This window comes from Podarcis vaucheri (genome assembly GCF_965113315.1).
Source record: "Podarcis vaucheri genome assembly, chromosome: 3".
In the NCBI taxonomy this organism is placed as follows: domain Eukaryota; kingdom Metazoa; phylum Chordata; class Lepidosauria; order Squamata; family Lacertidae; genus Podarcis; species Podarcis vaucheri.
Genome location: NC_138761.1, coordinates 54,069,953 through 54,088,532, shown reverse-complemented (window position 1 = coordinate 54,088,532; position 18,580 = coordinate 54,069,953). Strand labels below are relative to the sequence as shown.

General features: G+C 41.6%; 1 protein-coding gene and 1 long non-coding RNA gene across 3 annotated transcripts in view; one reads left to right on the top strand and one right to left on the bottom strand.

The window, feature by feature from the left end:
• The window catches only part of LOC309528150, a 34,469-nt gene extending 29,935 nt beyond the window's left edge, over positions 1-4,534 (bottom strand). The window contains exons 1-2 of the long non-coding RNA XR_014217572.1: positions 4,431-4,534; positions 2,139-3,699 (exon numbers count right to left, since the gene is read on the bottom strand). This is a non-coding gene — a long non-coding RNA (uncharacterized lncRNA). The remainder of the gene's footprint in view (positions 1-2,138; positions 3,700-4,430) is intronic.
• PACRG (parkin coregulated) overlaps positions 1-18,580 on the top strand; it is a 233,009-nt gene that overhangs the window by 210,735 nt on the left and 3,694 nt on the right. The window lies entirely within an intron of this gene.

The following is an 18,580-nucleotide window of genomic DNA, read 5'->3' as shown; positions in this document are numbered from 1 at the left end:
CATTTGTACCTTGGTTTTCAAAGGGTCACCAGTTTCATTTTTTCTTGTTTTCTCTGAAGTTATTTTTGATAAACCTGTTATTTAAACAAAATTCCAGAAAAAGCTACTATTAAAAACCACTGTTTGATCCTGACCTATTCTCGCTAACCAAACAAACCATAGTTTCAGTGGCGTAGCTTGGGGGGGTGCAGGGGGGGCCGGCCGCACCGGGTGCAACATATGGGGGGGGGCCGCTCGCACTGGCAGCTCTCTAAAATCCACGGGTTAGGGGGCGCAAATTACTTGCCTTGCCCCGGGTGCTGACAACCCACGCTACGCCACTGCATAGGTTTCCAAGTTTGGGTATTGAAGAGAACTATAGTTGTGCAAAATTGGAAGCAAACATTTCTGACTTCCTCTTTGTGGTTACAAGAAGTAAATGGGGAAGGGCAAACCTGAGGCTTCCCATTTCTTGTTCATAAAGTGGGATGCCATCGTATCTTCTTATGTCTGAACTGGGCTTTACCCTGTTAATGGAAGAACACCAGCACTAATAGGTTTTCCATTAACAGAAGTAGCTTCAAAGTGTTGTAATGGTTTTCTCAAACATATACAACATACCCTAGCAATTGTCATGTACCAGTATATGATGCCGATCTCTAAAATACAGAGGGAGAGAGGGAGCGAGAGAGAGAGATTGCATGTTACAGCTATTAATAAAATGATAGTTTCTGTTTTGGGACATTAGTCTATGTCCCAAAATTTCACAAACCTTTTGGGACTTAATGTGGTTTTCTTCCTATACCATCTTATTTAAGATCAGGATAGTTTTATGCGGTGGTTTCTTCTATGGTATTTATAATCTTCCCTCAAAAAGAATTAGCACATGGAATGGCTTCAGTTGTTATCGAAGCACAGAGCTTCCGTAGGGGTTTTCACTATTAAAAATGAAATGCTTTCTAGGGTTAAGACTAGCTCCATGGAGCTTAAAGAGTAAAAAGAGTAATAAGATTATAGAATTTAAGTTAACTGGGGAGCTGACAGCTTCTGGCTACTTAGCAATCAGAAAGTGGCTTCAAATTGCTTGTGATTATTTCCAGGGAAATAAAGTTACATGCTGGAGTCCTGTACCCACTTACCCATAAGTAAGTCTCATTGAAGTCACTGAAGCTTACTTTTGAGTAAACATGAATAAGATCAATAACCCAGCTTGGGAGGATGTCTGAAATTCATAATGTAGGTAGTCTCTGGTAGTAACAGACATTGTTCAATGTCTCCAGTTGTAAGCACAGGAGTCTAAGGAATCCCAAGAAGTTATGGGGTAATGGACAGCATTGGGTTTAGACCCATAAAATGCCCATTACCCTTCCTAACCAAATTAATAAAGTCCCTTTTATAAAGAAATAACTTCAGTGCCAGTTGTAAATAAATATGTTGAGACGTTAATTTCTCATTGTAGATATAGAATAAATACCACATCAAACTTTAATGTGTTGAAAACAAAGGAACTGAATATACTTTGCTCAGCATATCATTCTTTGATCTTTATCTTGTAAAGGTAGTCCAAGAAATATTCTGAGGATGATGGCAAAACAAGACACTTGCATGCTAACACACATACTTTTAAAAGTATCAAAACAGAACAAAGACAAGAGGGGATAATGCTAATAGGTGTGTGACTTTCATAAAGTACAGGAGATTATTATCTAATAAAAATTCATAGTTTATCAGAAGAGAATGAAGGAGTTAATTAAATGTAGGGATTATGCTGTGTTGATGACAAAAATATGAGTCTCTTGGAAAAGAGGTTCACATCTGGCTGTCTCTTTCCCCTGCGCTCTGCAGATTTACAGGGCCATAGAATACAGATAAGGAAAGAAAGTTAAACTCTTGTTAATTACCATTACTCCTCAACAGGGGAAGGGGCCCCTTTTGGAAAAATCAACATGGGCCTTAATTTTAGGCTGTTGTCATAATCACTTTTGTACAAAGTGAGCTTCATGGCTGAGTGAGGATTTGAATCCTCGCCTCCCAGGTCCTAATTTGACATGCTTTAACCACTACACTATACTACACTGGCAACTAATTAAAGACCTGTTCCTACACAGAGCTATTGCTCAATCATACTAAGAGCACTTAAGTCTACCCATCAACATTACCTGTTGAATATGAAAGCTCATCCTCCGATGCCTTCCCTATAAAGAGTCATGTGAAGCAGACTGTGTTCTCACCCCAAATCTCTTTGGTGTATTCTTCTTCTGGTTACTCTCCTATGCCTTTAGTTTGAGTGAAGATGCTGTGTACGTTCATTCAAGGAGTGACTGCGATCTGTTCAACCTGGTTCAACCTTGGTCTCCACACCAAGACAAAAGTGTACCAGGTTCTTATCTGAGAAACGTTGCTTTCAGATGATGCAGCCTTGACAGCACACTCTGAGGAAGCTTTACAGAGACTCACCAACCATTTTGCCCAAGCCTTCAGGAAGTTTGGCCTTACTATCAGCCTGACAAAGACCAACGACCTGGGTCAGGATGTCACCATTGCTCAATGCCATCATTGGTGACCACAAGCTTGAGGTGATAGACAATTTTGTCTCTGTGAGTTCTACTATAACCAGTAGCCTCTCCATCACGGCTGAGCTGGATAAGTGTATTGGCAAGTCAGCTACAGTTATGGGTCACCTCTCCAAAGAGGTATGGGAGAATGTGATGCTAACAACCAATACCAAGGTGAAGGTCTACCATGTTGCACATGCTGCTCTATGGAAGTGAGTCGTGAGCAACTTACAACTGTCAAGAATGATGCCTCAATGCCTTCTACATGTGCTGTTTCAGGAAGATTTTGGGTATCACATTGCAGGACAGAGTTTCAAACAAATATGTGCTCTCCCAAGCTCATATTCCCAGCACACGCCTGTCTTAGTCTCTATGCTGGCTTCGTCATGTCCACAGAATGGAAGATGGCAGGATCCCCAAAGGACATGCTCTACAGGGAGCTGGCTTCAGGCACCAGGTCCATTGGCAGACCCACTTTTTGTTGCAAAGATTGACATCAACTCCACAGTGTGGGAATCCCTTGCAGATGACCACAGTGTCTGGAGACAGACAGTCAGATCATGTATCCACTGCAGTGACCAGAGGAGGAATGGCTGCTGGGAGGAGCACAGAGAAAAGAAACTGTTGGGATTTTGCTACGTGCTTTGATCCAGCTTTCTCACAGAAACAATTAGTGAGTTGGCCAAAGGCCAGAAAGTCTGAGCAGAGGAGTTTTCTGCCAGATGATATTTGAACCTTGGAAATGACTCTGCTATTGGTTGTGGTCACCCATATAGGCAGGATGACTCATGGCTTCTGTGTGGTTGGTTGGTCTGTTGGAGTTAGCTGAAGTTTGAGTTCAGAGAGAGAGTTAATATCCGTGTCTGTATCTTGTATATAGCAACTTGTGAGTCTGCTGTAAATAATAAACCTCTAAGTAACCAAGTTACTAGTGAGCAGCATTTTGTTCCTGGTCATCCTGTCAGCTTGCAACCAGATACTTCCAGAAAGTCTGCGTATACTCTGCAATATCCAACAGAAACGTTGTGGTGCATCTGCAGCAGTACAATTGGATGCCATATTTCTGCCCCATGTCTGTCTTGTATCATTCTCTACAGCCACAGCAGGCACTGCAACCTTCCAACAGTTTGACTTCACCTGCAAAGGCGCACTCCTCCACTGTGTCCTGAGACAGATGGATACAAACAACATCTTAGAATTTCTCTGGACTTAGTACCCCTACCTAAACAGTTACCGGTAATTAGATGAAGAAATGAATACTTCTTGTCAAAGGTGGTGGTGTTTTGGTTTTGGCTTCGGTTTGCCCTGTTTTAGTGTTAGATTTTAATAAGAAAGTACCTCTATACAACGATATCACATCGTGCTCTATAGTAATACAATTACAGAAATATTATTCTTCCAGAAGATCAATTATAAAGTCCTGTGGATGCTACACTGATTAGATAATAGGATTGGAAGGAATCAAGGAGAATATAATTGATGCCTAGTCCTGATTCGTAATTCACAGTATAAAATGAGTTTCAAACGTATACAGCTCTTGCTCATTTGTAATGGTAATTTTAAGAAAAATTTAATTACTCCTTCTGTGGCATAAAAAATATTTAATATACCAGTTAGGCATCAATTTTTGTCAGGTAAAAATTGGATATAGTAAATTCCAAATAAAATAAGTTCTGGGAACTATTATCTGTGTGGTAAAACAACATTTTTTCCCCGTTGATGAACACGCTTTTCACTTTCTTGCCTTTTCTCTGCTCTCAAACAACAGTAGACTTCTTTAAATTCAGTATTACATCTTGCACTCAGTTGAGCTTGGAGCACAGCTTGCTCAGAGGGATCAGGTGAATACATTTTGCCACACAAATGCAACTGACTTGTGGTAAAAGCCTTCCTTACCATTTGGAAAGATGCTAACAGATAGCCAGGTTCTCCTGAGATAGGCACAAATAGTGTTGAAAGTGGGGTCTCATATGACCAACCACCCCAGATCATCAAGAATCTGCCACTGATCTGCCAGACTAGTCACTCTAAAAAGGGAGAAAATTTTAGTCTGTCATGACATTTTCTTATGAAACCTATGCTGGTTTCATAACTGCACAGTGGGGGTTCTTCTAAAGGCTCCCAGGCTGACTGCTGAAGAATCTACCCTAGAACCTTTCCAATTATAATTGTCAAGTTAACCAGTCTGTAGTTTCCTGGATCTTCTCCTTCCCCCATTTTGAAGATGGGGATGGCATTTGCCAATCTATATGGCACTTCATATTGTGGCAGTTCACCTATTCTTCAAAATTTATAGAAGAGACCCTGAAATCACACCTGCAAGTCGCTTTTGTACCCTAGGATGCAATTACCAAACATTCAAAAAGGAGAGCAATAGCAGTCATGAAAGACTTCAACTACCCTGCTATCTGTTGGAACTCAAACTCTGCCAAGAATGTAAGTTCCAGCAAATTCCTCACTTGTCTTACTGACAGTTTCATTTCCCAAAAGTTGGAAGAAGCAACAAGGTGATCATCTATCTTGGACTTGGTCCTCACCAACAGGGAAGAACTGATTGACAAAGTGGAAATACTGACAACCTTGGGAGGAAGTGATGTCATTTTGAGTTTCATGATACAGAGCCAAGGGAAAGTTGAGTGCACTCCAGATTTTAGGAAAGCTGATTTCAAAAAGCTTAAGGAACCACTGGATGGTGAGAAATACTCAAAAGGAAGGGAGTCCAAGATGAATGGGAGTTTCTGAAAAGTAAAATAGCTGTTATGGATACTTTGGTTGAGATTCCGGCATTGCAGTATGTTAAACTGGATGAGCTTTGGGATCCATTCCAACTCTACAATTTTATGATTCTTTGATTCACCAGACCATGAAGCTTGAATTAAGTTAGAGTGGCTAAGTACTCCTATGACCCCTCTTTACCTAATTTGGGCTGCTTCCTTTTGGTGTTCAGTCTCTTTTTGCCAGGCTCAGCACAGTTTTCCTTGTGGGAGAAAGCAGAGGTGTTAAGCAGCATTCTGTACATCACCCTCTAACATTTATCCATGTTCTCTTTTCAGCAAAACTTACCTGTTCATTTCTTCCTCTTGTTCCAGACATAGCCAAATAAACTTTTTTTTGTTATTTTTGTAAACATCTCTTGCAAGCCTGAGGAAGTTGAACTGAAGCCTCTCATTACCACTGTGTCTCTCTTTGAAAAATTTTTAATCTAATCATGGATGGCATCATCTAAGTCTTGGTTGCCTGGTTTGCCAGTTGTAGCAGACTCCTGTAAGGATATGGCTATTAGTTACCTCTCCTTTTATTTTTACTCAAATGCTCTCAAATGGTATTCTCCTTTAGAACCTCAAGCTTCAAGGATAATGTTCACCCATGCATACTAAAATGAAACACAAGGCACCATCATTGGGCTTGATCCAGCTTCTCCTGAAAATTAATCTGTTGATTTCATAGTATGCAGATACTGTATCTGAACTGAGCTCTGCCTCTGAAATGGGAATCGGGATCACTGAAGTAGGCTGTTACCTTTATGGGCTTCTGATAGGCTTCTGGTTGGCCACTATGAAACCGTATTAGTCTATTTCCCCCGGCTCTTTCTTCATTTCCCTTGACTTTTATGTAGTTCTCTCAAAATTCTTTTAGACTAACCATTAAGTGGCTTGCAGTTTATATGATAGGTTCTTTGAAATTTAAAATTGTCGTTCTCAGTACAAAGATAGCAGAACTTCACGGAAGCGTAGCTGTTTCTTTTTATGGATGTGTAATCATTATCTCTCTCCCCCCCCCCGGCTCATTTACATTGAAAAGCAATTAAACTGTACAGGAAAACTGTGTGATCATGGGATTCTGATGCTGTGTTTTCTGTCCCACAAAATTATTACCCTGGGAGCCGTGACCTTGGTCTCCATATATTACCACTTTAATTTTATTTTTTAAATGCCCTTAAAAGGATTTAAGTCCTTTCTCTTTTATGCATGTGTCTTCACATAGATTCTGCTCTTCTGTCAGTACATTTTAAATCTGTTTCTTGAAAGAAACATTTTGATTTACAGAAATGAGCAAAGTGATTCATTCAGTAGGAGACTCAGGATCATCTCCAGGTTTGAGGGGGCGGGCATGGCAAGATGCCATCTGTTGGACCTCCTCCTGTGGCAGTGATGGGCAGCAGCGTTCTGGTCCATGTCATCTTATTACTTTGCCACAAAGCCAAAGAGGCCGTGCCCAGGGAGCCTGTGCAAATTGTAATTGTAAATTGCTCTGGGTGTTTTAGCCCAAAAAAGTGGTAGATAAATGCAGTTAATAAAATAAATAAACCCCAAGAGCAATGCTTCACCCACTTTCTGCAACAGATTTCATCCCCCCCCCCAGCTATAAAGATAAAATGGTGGAGAAAGATCCAGTTGAATTTCTGTCTGTCACACAACCTTTTAAAGACACACAAATTCAAAGGGAGAAAGTGGCAATCCTAGTTTCTGCTTTTAGTAACATGAACGATCTTGATGAACGGTCTTGAAATATCTTGGTCTTGAGTGGTCAGGAAATTATGACTCTTTGTTTGGCTTTAGTAACATGAATCCAGAGAGACTTGCATAGTTCGTGCCTTCCTCTTTAGTATAACATTCATTGACTTTTTGCCTCCAAAGGCCACCATTCTGCATCAGCTGCTGTATTCACTCTTCACTCATCTTTATTAATATTTTCCGATACAATGCTTCCCTCTGAATGACTTGGAACTGCAATTCCAGCATTGTTAGTAAGTTGCATCCAATATGAGTGTCTTTCTTGGGCATTATAAATATTTTGCAGATTTTACCCAAAGAAGGCAGGGGAAGTATAATACAATATTATGACTTTTAAATATTCTCATGAAGAGATCAGAAGAATTAGCTTTCTAAAAACCATTTGAACTAGCCTTGCTTTACTAGCATATATTATTAAAACTTAAATGTCTACACGAATAGCTGTTCTTTTGCTTCTAATGCAGGCTTATGCATGCCCAAGGATGATCTTCCAAGTGTAATGAAGCATATTTCCAGTCAGTAGATTTCCTTGACAGCTCATACTTTTTGTGTGTTATACGATGGGAAAACTTAAGCTGACAAATATTCAAACAGATTGCACTCTGTGGTATTATTTAGTGGTTTTCCTGACTGCTAGAAACTAGGCAGTATTGACCTAAAGCAGTCATCCACATCACTCTGTGCTTCTCACCAATGCATGGGGTGTGGAGGGGGGTGTACAAATTTTATCTTCACTCTATCATGGGTGGCAGAACCAAAGTCTCTGAATACCAGATCCAGTTTGTAAATTGCAGGCCCTTCCATAAACATGAAATGAATGAAAGAAATAGGCACAGTGTGTTGGCTTATACGCCAAAGCATATGTTCTTCTGGTATCAGAAATATTTCTAGAGTGGTATGTTGTTCTGTACAAGTGCCGGTGTCTGGGAGGAAATGACATGATGTCTTGTGACAGGACAAGGTTCCAGAAACTTAACAAAGAAGGAAGGTGTTGATTCTGGTCACATTAGTGTGATGAGTTTCAGCAGTGCTCATGGGTTCATGGCTACCATTTCTTTCTGAGATCTATTAAAGACTGACATTTGAATAGGATCCCAGGCCTGTCCACATTTATAAATTCAACGATAAAATAATAAATGGAATTCTTAATCTATTAATCTGGAATAAGGTACTATTAGGGACGCAGGTGGTGCTGTGGTGTAAACCACTGAGCCTTGGGCTTGCTGATCAGAAGGTCAGCGGTTTGTTCAGTCCCAGCTCCTGCCCACCTAGCAGTTTGAAAGCACATCAAAGTGCAAGTAGATAAATAGGTACTACTCCGGCGGGAAGGTAAACGTCATTTCCATGCGCTGCTCTGGTTTTGCCAGAAGCAGCTTAGTCATGCTGGCCACATGACCCGGAAAAACTGTCTGCAGACAAACGTCGGCTCCCTCAGCCAGTAAAGCGAGATGAGCACCGCAACCCCAGAGTCGTTTGCGACTGGACTTAACTGTCAGGGGTCCTTTACCTTTACTTTTTAAGGTACTATTAATTAGTAATTAAGGAGGCATTGTTTAAAGCAGGAGTGCAGAAAACTGTGACCCTCCAGAGGTTGTTAGATTGCAAATCCCACTAGCTGCAGCCAGCATGGCCAAGACAGAGGGATGATGGGAGCTCAACAACATCTTGAAGACTGCAGGTTTCCCCATCCCTGGTCTAAGCCAGTGTTTCCCAACCGGTGTTCCGCGGCACACTAGTGTGCCGCGAGACGTTGCCTGGTGTGCCGTGAGAGGGAGGCGGGCGAGTCGGGCGGCGAGAGGCGGGGCGGCGGCGGCGAGGATCCGCGTCGAGCCGGGGGCGGCTCCGCGGTGGTGGTGCCGAGGTTTCTCTCTCCATTCTCCCCTCACACACACACACAGGAAATAACACAGGATCAGCTGACAGGACCCGGCCAATGGGGCGGCGGCGGGGCAGTGCGCGCAAAAGGGAGGAGCGCGAGACGACGGCGGCGCAGGGCGGGAGGGCGGTGCATTGCGCGTGCTCAAACCCGCCCTCCGAGGCTCAGAGGGGAGCTGGGCAAGCGCCTTCTTCAACCACGCGCTCGTTTAAAGAGGCAGCGCCCGGGCGGAACAGAACTCTGTGCCTCTCGCCTAGGGATGAAGGCGGGGGAATTACAGCAGCGCAGGCGACTCCTGCATCTCCCCGATATTTAAGGTTGCCATCCCTCGTGCACACTTACGCGGGAGCAAAACCCCGTGAACAAACTAGGGCTTACTCCAGAGTAAATACGGGTAGGATCTGGCTGCAGTTGTACAAGAAGAAGCAATTGATAACATTTTCTATCTCGCGCTTCAGCCGGAAATGCTGCTACCACAGTTTCTAGCCCCTATTGCTTCCCTTTCACTATATTATCTCCCCTTCCCACCCCCCACCCCGCTGGCCCGCCAAGGGATGGGGGGTTGTGAGCAGAATCATAACGGGTTCAGTCAGAGGCAACGGCTTGAGTTGTCCAGATCACGGCTGGCACCAAAGGGTGGCGAGGTCTGGCCCGCCATCCTAACCCACTCATGGTTCTCCTTTAGGTGGCACTCAAGAAAATTAGAATTTGGAGGCAGCCCAAAAGAGTTCTTCCTGCCTTTTCCAGGTGAAGGGGGGGCACTGCCTAGAACCCACTCTGTTTAAATTTCTCGTCTCCTGTCTCACCAGCTGCTGCTGAAACACGAATGTTTACTCATTTTTTAAAAAAGCATTAAAATGCCTAAGCAAACAGAGGCCCTTACCAATAATATCAGGTTCCTAGCTGTATAGCAGTGGCAAGATCCCAGGGCAATGTGTCTCCTATTAAAACAACACTGTGATAAGCAACACCCTGCTATGAAGCCATAAAAAAGGTAAGACAAATCCTCAATGCAGGCTCATTATTAACCCAGCTTTTCAACCTCCCCACTGGATACCACATACTGGATCTACTTAACCAAGTCCCTGCCATTCACTGATTCCCACCCCCCTTACTCCCAGGCAGCGAAGAAATTAATTCTCCCACACACTTGGTGCCATTTTCATCTACACATGCAGCAGAGTAAGTTGACCCAGAATAGTACCAATTCAGATGGCAGATGGGAGAATGACAGTGCTGAATGCTTTCCCATGTAGAACAGTCCCTGCAAATAAAAACCTAGCATATTTGGAAGAGGGATGCTAGCCTAACCATTACCTTCTATGCTGTTACTATTTTTTTATTTTTTTTTACATAAGTAAAAAGTGACCTTTCCCCATCTGGCATGGTGGTGTGCCTCGAGATTTTTTTCATGAAACAAGTGTGCCTTTGGCCAAAAAAGGTTGGGAAACACTGGTCTAAGCATATATTTAGACATTAAATTAATGTTGTGGGGAAATGTAGAAAATGCAATCCCACCCCCATATATATATTTGGATATTTATATCCAGAAATTACAGCTAAAGCATAGCTCACCCTTACATGGATATAAATCCCACTAAGCTTAATTGGACAGGATTTGCCTGGAGCTTGCTCTGGGATATGCAGGATAGAGAAGTACAAGGGCTTGAACTTGGGCTGCATCCCTTCCACTCATAGTGCTTCAAAGGTTCAGGGCTTGCGGACTGGCATAGACAATAGACAAGAGTTTCCTCAGTAATTTATGAGCAGCCTGCTAATTGACACCCACCATTATAAACAAGCACTGTGTTGTCATATACTCGGAGGTAAAGTGTGCATACACAGAGTTTATATTTGAAAAAGAGAGGCAATTTGGAATGGAAGCTTTTTAGAAGGAGAATCAATGTCTTCCCAAAAAAGAAAAGAAAAGCAGCAAATTTGAGTCATCATCCCTTTATCATGACTCTCGCTTTGCTCCCAAAATAAACCAGACTAGTGAAGGCTGCCTACTTCTGACATATTACATGCACTGGTTTTGTTGAAAAGCAAAAGCAGAAGCCCATAACAAAATATAAAGGGAAAACGGTGTAAGGAATTAAATGCCAATCTCTTTTGCCCACCCACAGAGGTCAGAATTAAGGTTATGCTGTGGATTTATAAGGAAACTCATATTGCAGCTGTCTGGACTATACCTGCTTTGAAGATAAATCAGCAGGGTAAATTTCTACTGCTGCCAGTTCTTTAACCTTCTTAAGTACAAGTGTTCAATTCTGGTCCTGTGCTTTGGCAAAAAAAAAAAAAAAAAGGTCTCAAATTCTGTGCAGCCATATCTTTCAGAAAGTTGATGCCCTTAAGCTCCCAAGGAAGCTTTTAAGGTTCATGTCTCTCCTACCCTCCCTGAATGATCTGAAAATAATGATAAATTGGAAATAGTAGCAATTCTTAATAACTGTGTGTAATACACACACACACACACACAGAGAGAGAGAGAGAGAGAGAGAGAGAGAGAGAGAGAGAGAAGTAGATCAAAATTATGTGTATTGGCTGGAATCAGAGGAGCCCTGCTAATGGGACCTTCATTCCCCTTTTAAACAAACAAATTACTGATCTTGCCTGTTTTCTGAAGATGCCTTCAATTTTACAAGGCACTCATCTGCTAGTCCAATTGCTTTAGTAGTGTATGTACTTTGCTGTTTCCATTGTGGGTGAGGGCATGGAGGTTGCACACTAGTGCTTGCTAAATCATCTTAAGTTTAGCTAGGACTCTTAACTAGATGACTCCTATCTATGCAGAGCCGTTCCTTGTGGTGAGCCATTCAGAGGCTGCTAAACAAATGCATAAGAGGCATTATTGACTTCCCTGGCTCCAGAATATAGCTCCAGAAACACCCATCTAGTTTCTTCTGGACTCACCCTGCATGACTTAACTATCAGTGCTTCCAGATCACCTGCTCCCATAACTTTAAGTGTTTGCACCTTCTCCTCCTCACTTGATCAGCTGCCAGCATCCTACAACAGAGCCCAGACTGAAGGACTCTTTCCATCAGCATTCCATGTAGTACAGGAACAATAAAGTCTACAGAGAAGAGGCACCATTCATCTTAAAGCAGGTTCTTATGTTACTTGAGTGTCAATGGCACTCTGGTAACATTGATATGAGGAGGTACTGCACTATAGTCTCCTGGCCTGTGGCCTGAGGCATCCTCTGTTCCTCTGTGAGAGGGAACAGCACTACAGCATTTCACCTGCCATTGGGTTAACCAATTTATAAGAACCAATTTATGGAATCCCAAGGGAGAACACTTGCATTTTTAAAAAATGATTATAATGTTTCTGCACAATTCTGGTTTCCTTTGAAACCAATTGCCCTAGATGGACCTTATGCTTTGTTGCTTCATATTACATTATCAAATGAATAATGCTTGTTTTGTGTTGTTTTTGTACTGTGTGCTTTTAATTACAAATTAATTCAGCTCCATTTACAAGTGAACATAGTATCAGACATAATATGCAACAAAGGCATTTCAAACCATGGGCAATTAAATCCATTCAGTCTTTGTCCATATAAATAAATTGTGTAGCTTCTGTATATGAGGTTTTTCTTCTTTTGTATGAATTCCAACAGATAACATACAAGGACAAAACGTGATCCCTTTGGTCCTTTAAGTGGGATTTGTGCCTTACTTCATTGTTTTGCAACAGTACAAAGGCTGCACCAAGGCCACTGAGATTTTTGCTTCATGATTCTGTCTCCTGCTGTGCATGTTGTTTGGCTGAGATTGCTGGAGAAGGGCAAATACTCTAAATGACAATCATTTTAGGAAGACCTTGTCCCTCCCAACTGGTCTCTTCTTGGGACAGACGTGTTTGCATATGTCATGTGTCATTAACAAAAATATGTGGCTTTGTTTTCATTTTAGTATCTCAATTACGAAAAAAAAAGGGGGGGACTTCTGGGCTTAGAATGGATTGCATGTGATGTTGCTAATGTTTCCTGGAAATGAAAAGCTATGATAACAGCTGCTGTCCTGGCTCCTTTTCAAGATTTTTGTTTAAACAGCAGCCATTTACAAATAGTTAAAAACTATTTCTAGTGCACTCACATTGTTACCAAAAACACCATAAGGCATTGCAATTATTTACCAAGAATTCTTTGCAATTCCTTACCAAGTTGCTGGTCCTCCCTCCCCCACCCCGCTTATAAGTCTGGTTAAAGAAAGAGTGACCTCACAGTTGGGGGTAGCTCAGTGGTACAGGGTGTGGCTTGCATGCAGAATATCATGGGTTCAGTCCCTGACATCTCCAATTAAAAGGATCAAGTAATGGGAAAGACCTCAGAGAGCCTCTGTCAGTTGATCTAGGCAATACTGGGTAGACGGTATAAAGCAGCTTCATGGGCCATTTTGGCAAACTTCTTTTTTTCTGCTGTCTCTCCCTCCTAGAAGAGTCGATTCCATACATGTTCCACACTCCATAAATACCCTAAGGGCAAGGGCATTCTATATGGATTTCCTTCCTCCCACTCCTCCTGAATTTTGCCCTTGCAGCTTTTTGGTTTTATCCTATTGAATGTAATGGAGCAAATTCCTCCATTACATTAATGGGGGTTAAGAACCTGAGAATGACAACTCTTCTCTTGCTCCAATTTTAAAGTGAATCAAAGAATTTGGGGGGTCATAAAGCTCATGTCCTTTGAGTTGGGCTTTAATGAGCCCCTTCAGTTATTTCCTGGCATCTCTAAAAGGTATGCACAGTTCAGAGACTGTGGATAAAGACTTCCAACTCTCACAGTAAAAACAATTTTAAAAGCACTTCTCCACACACAACAAAGTGTGATGATGTCTGTTAGCTTAGGTGACTTTGAAAAAGAATGAGAAAAAGTATGCCTAAGCAAAGTTAATTATTGTATATTTACAGTATATATTTAATGTATCTGTACCAACACATACAGCCTATTTCTTGAACCCCTAGTGTCCTGGGCTGACTCAAGAATTTCATATAAATTGTTTGAACGGAGGTTGCATGTGCAGAAATGTATCTGTCTCCTTTAGATGATAAATACATGACATACTGTGCATTTAGGGCTGACCTTTGCACTCTGTATCACTGATTCTTTGACCAGTTTAAACTGATCAGCATGAACAATGGATCGGTTTAAACAATGCTGATCATGTCTTCAATCTTAGTTTTCCTAGTTTCTACAGAGAAAAGACAAGTTTGATAAGGGAAGAATTGCCTTCTGACATTATGAGTCGGTTTTGTATTTGTATTTTCAGCATCTAAATGGGAAGATCACTGATTTCCCTGGCAGGGTGAAGATTTTGGCAAAGTTATTTTTAAGTCTATAGTACAGGAAAGATTCAAGTTTTGGATTTTATTGGTTATTGAATTGTGTTGGAAATATGCAGACTGTGCTAAATGTAAACTAAATGTAAGGGACTGGAGTTGGGAATAGCTCTCCATAAAATGGCAGCGTTAGCTTGTATCATTGACCAGTCTTGCCTTTTCAGAAATTAGGTATATGAACAACTAAACATACTTGATATAAGTAGAAGGTACTTCTCTCCCTAAACTTTAATTGAAATCCTGATCTTGTATCATGATATCACCTTTGGGAAAAAAGAGAAAAAAACTTTGAGGAAGGCACTGTAGAGCTTGGAGTGTAATTTCCAGGCATTTTGGAGCTTGAGTGAATGTGGAAAGCCCTTAACACAACACATTAAACTGAAAGGTTTTTTGTTCATTGAATATATTTATGCAGCACGCTAATTTGAATGGAAGCTTGAAAACTGTAGCACAAGGCTTCCCACACATTCACAAAAACATTACTTGTTCAGCTGCTATTAAATTTTGGGAAGTGCAGTAGGATGCAGGGAACTTCATTTCTGTAAACTTGCTTAAGGTAAGAGCTCCTTACCTTAGGAGCCAAGCCACAGACAGCAACAGAACTCATGGCCAGTAGGTAGTTGAGGAGAGAGAGAATCTAGCTGGCATAAGCTGTGAAGCATCTGATGATAGCAGTTATCTTTGCACGAAAGATTGCTTTGATTTGTCCTGATTTGATGCATGAAGTTGAGGAATTGATCTTTCTCTGTGCTTTGTGTGCATCTCTGTTTGTTTTAATTACATGTTTCATGACATGTCTTGAACAGAATTGTTCAGTTTTGATAATAATGACCACGATCAATACAGCCTCTGAGGAGCAAGACCAATACAGAACACATTTTTGTGCCTTCTCCATTGAAATGGTTGAATGGCCTTTGACAAAAGGATTTAAGCTGGAACTCTAGCACCTGCTTCAAAGGATCTTCAGTAGTCTCTTTGAATCTCTTTCTTTTCAAAAAGACCCCGGGCAGATTTGAACTATTAAAATCTTGGGAAGTCACTTTTTCTACCTTTCTGGCTACACAGCCATTCCAGTTTCAATTTATGTCTTCCATGAAGTATAAGACCTTGAGGAAAGGTCTTTTCAAGGGCAAGTATATATCATTGATTTGAATAGAGGTGTTTGAACACATACAAAAGATTAAAACATCTTGAATAGAGACGGCTGCCTCTGCTTAGAAGCGGAAGCTAATAAGCCACAGAAAAGTCTGTAGTACATTTTATAACCATCAAGAACTTCCATAGATATGAATAGATCTCATTTACTCCTGCAGATTGTTTTCTCCAACTCAGCCAAGTGTCATGCATGCATCTCTTCTACTATGGTCTGAAGAAAGATCGGGGAGATGTGTGTAATGCAAGATCCATTGAGTCTCTAGCAATAGACATGACTCTGCCCCAGAATGGTCACTTTCCTCTTGGGATAGGAACATCCCTAAGATGGAGGAACCTTTCATCCAGGGGCTATGTGAAACAAAAACTCCTCTCTACCCCCCAACCTATTATTGGGGATGGCAAAGGGAAGACTGACATGCTTGGTAGCTGTTCAGTGCTTCTTCTCATTGCCCAGAAAGGAGAATGTAGGAGCAGGGTTTGTGGCACTGAGAGCAGGGTAGTATTTGCATAGGAACCATAGAAAAAAGAGGAGTATTTGGTAACCATAGCCTTCATACTGTCATGTATGTTTCTTGGATTGTAGTTGGATAGTGATGGAACTGGAGGGTTGAGCCTTTATACCCCTTCCAGACTTTTCAGATACATTCCATTTCTGGTCTCTACAATAATAGGTGATCTATATTACAGAAATCAAGGTTTTGTTGTATTTATGAACACTTGAAAATAATAATATTCATTCTTAGAAAAATGACAAAACAAAAATCTGAAAATTTTGAAGCAATTTAAAATCCTCCTTCATTATTAGCCTGACAGGTAATGGGTCCTCCTTCTACATCAAGCAATATCACAAGCATTTGATCTGGTTTACATATGAACAGTCTGCTGGATCAGGTCAATGACCAATCTAACCTAGCATCCTGTTCTCACAGTGGCCAATCAGATGCCAATGGGAAGCCAGCAAGTAGTTGTTGACATCCATCTGTCTCGAGAGACAATGAGGTGTGCCTCCGCCAGTGAAGTCAAACCTCTGCATTGCAGCACCAGAGTGACCTCCCTGGGGCTCAAATCGGGGCAGTGTGAATGGAGGTCCTGGGTTGCCCAGACAACAAGACCCACTTCTTGGCCTCACTTTTGTGGTCTAAAGGAAAGCAGAGAAATATGTTTGGCACCAGCTTGCCTGCAAAAGTTGCCAGAAGAAGGCATAGGGACTGAGCACAGCAGCACTCTCTCCATTTTTAATTCCCCATATTTAACAGCAGAGGTAGAACATAGCCATCCTCCATTAATTTGTCTAATCCTTTTTTTAAAGTCAGCCAAGTTGGTGGCTATCACTACCTCTTGAGGAAGCAGATTCCATAGTTTACTTATGTGCTATGTGAAGAAGTACTGCTTTTTGTGTGTGTGTCCTGAAACTTTTGTTTGTTTTGTTTCTGATCACACAATCTTACATTTCTTCAAAGGATTTGAGTGATCATACCTGGGGTTTATCCCATTATTTCCCCACAACAGCCCTTTGATATATGATAGGCTGAGACACAATGACTGGCCTAAGGACCTTAGGGAGCTTTCATGGCCCAAAGATAGAATTGCCTAAAATAAATAAATATATTAAAAAATCACCCAGTGAACTTCATGGCTGTGTCTCCTGGCCTGCATCCAGATCTCTAACCACTGCATCATACTGGCTGTCCACAATCACAACGGAAGAATTGCCTCACCTCTGGTACCATCATCTGAAAGAGCTCTTAAGGGATATAAAAACGCAAACTCACCTTTTAATATAATAAGTACCTTTATGTGGATAATAACAGACAGAAGCCTGATGCCCTAATCTGGGAATTACTTGTAATTCTAGCTCCTACCATTTCTAATTCCAGTTCTCTAGATCAGCAGTTCTGCCCAGCATTGAGCAAAATCTTTTCCTATGCACAGTAATAATAACACTGCTGCTTCCTAGGACAAGAGCCCTTTGCTGCATGCTGCGTCTGCAAGACATTTCACTTGGGGAGTGTGGCATGACAGATGTGCTCTCTGAAATTTCCTTCATGTTGATTAATTCTCTGCCACTAAGGGAAGCTTCAATAAACAGCTTGAATCCAATCCAGGTTCTGGCATCTTATGTACAGCTTTTTCTGTGGTTGCCCACATGTTCGCTATACAATAAATAACACGAAAATAACATTACGCTAGAGAAGGGCAGGCTGAGACTGCTGCGCACCAGTGGCGAGGGTTCCCCCACCCCTCCATGTACTCATTCTAATTATTATTATGACTAGATACTTAGCCTTAGGTGTGCTGAGGAAATCAGTATGACTCATCTGTCTAATGCTGGCAAATGCAGGGGTGGATGTTGTCCTGATGGGTAATCATCCCCATCTTTGCCTGAAAGATTTGCTAATTCCTGTAGCTGTGTAGGGCAACTATTGTGGAGCATAGCGGGAGTCTTCTTTGCTGAAATAGCCTTTCAGTAGCGTCACTTATAAACTGTGTCATGAAATTAGAAGGAACAATGGCTGTCTTGAGGATATGAGCTCTGCATGTGGCATGCATTGTCAGTAATGATAGTCTGTGCATCACTTTGTGCCATCCTTTATAGCTCATTCTCTTATGCCTGACCCTTTTGGAGTATTTTTTTACTCGGTCCTCCGAGCCGTCATCTCTTGTAGAATTATTTTGCTAGCCTGGCATCCTTACTGATTTCTGTCTGCATCAGATCAAGCTATCACCATGTCTCACCATCAGCACAGTTGCAAAGTATGTTTATCTTACCCAGAGCTAACCCAAATCTCTAGCTTTGTGCCTTTGCTATTTTAGAGTGGTAAATGTTTTGAAAGAGCAAACAGAATCATTTTTTAAGGCAGACACATGTTTAAGGGTGAATGCAGTGGTCAAGCCTAAGGGCCAGTGAGAACCATGGATGACAGGAAGGCCAAAATTAGCCAGCGGCACCAGACTGACCCTTCAGTGGCACCTGATTTCACTGTTGTGGGACTGCCCTAATGTGGAACTCTTTGTCCTTCCTTCCTCTGTTCCACAGCTCCAGTGGTGCAGAGATCCAGTGCCTAACATGAGCTTGAGTTTTGTGGCACCTGAGAGGGTTCCATGTTCAACTTTTTTTAAAAAAAAGAACTAATAATGTGAAGGAAACAGAGAAT